We start from the raw sequence: 1,160 nt of genomic DNA, 5'->3' as shown, positions 1-1,160 counted from the left end.
ACATTGGAGCATGTCTTTGCTGGTAGACAAGGTGGGCAGACAGAGCCCATATCCATGTTGATTAATCCTGGCAAACCAGTTGTAGATTTATGACATGGTAGTGGATAGTCCCAACAAATCTGCACCTTTACTTCCACTGAAGTTTACTAATTTCTGACGGTGAGACTGGAATCTGGTGTGTTCAGCCTGTAACATTCTGTATGTCTCTTGGTGGCTTGGTCTTGGCTCCCAGCTGGCTTGAAATCACTTCCTTGATTTCCTACTGAATAGAACTCAGTTCTGCCTCACTCTCACCCTGGGAGTTGCTAGATGGCCCAAACTCTCTGAGTTCCAATTTCAACTGGTGCCTCTCCAGAAAGGCAACAGTCAGTCATCCTTTCCTGGGGGGATATCTGAATCCAAATAACTCACCAGCCAGTGTAGTCCACTAAACCCACTGTTGTTTCACTGGTACATTTCTCATGGAAGTTTCTGCAGTTGCAAGCAGTGCATCTGCAGGCTTGAACTGCCCCTTCCATGCAGTGAGTCAGGGCTCATGGAAAATTTACCACTTTTCACCTCCTTCTGTGTTGAGGTCTCTGTCTTTGTGCATCCCATGGGCTTCAATTCTCACCTCAGATCCTTTCTCAGTCTCAGAGACCCACTTTCCTCACCTCTTTCATACATTGGGATATTTAACATCTGAGCACCAAATTTTAGAGAGGCTGTTCACCACTCTGAGATTTTCCCAGAAGTCCTACTTAGAGAAGAGAAAACCATATACAGAAATCAGAAATTCAGCTCAGAGACACAGTAAGTAACAGGTTAGCAAACAGCTTTGGTGTTCTAGCTACCATATTATGAAGTACTTAACTTCATGTCTGAGTTATGTATTTGTGAGCAAACTACAAAGAGATCGATTCATCTTGTTCTTCTACATATATCAAATTATATTTTTAATCTATAAATATGGCCTGGCCAAACTTTTCTAAATGCATGAATGTCTTTATAAGACAGAATAATCATTTCTTGATAGGTGTACTATAGCAAGATGCTTAATCTCACAGGCTCCAGAGTAGGTTACATAATTTGACACCTTGGATGTTGCATATATTAATTGTGTGTCCTTGGCCAAGTTATCCAGTCTCTCATCTTCTAGTAATCTTTCCTGAAACAAGGGA

This window comes from Cavia porcellus, unplaced genomic scaffold (assembly GCF_034190915.1).
Source record: "Cavia porcellus strain 051 isolate PalLab524CR breed Dunkin Hartley unplaced genomic scaffold, mCavPor4.1 scaffold_12, whole genome shotgun sequence".
In the NCBI taxonomy this organism is placed as follows: domain Eukaryota; kingdom Metazoa; phylum Chordata; class Mammalia; order Rodentia; family Caviidae; genus Cavia; species Cavia porcellus.
The sequence above is the reverse complement of the archived record's forward strand: the minus strand, read 5'-3'. Positions refer to the sequence as shown.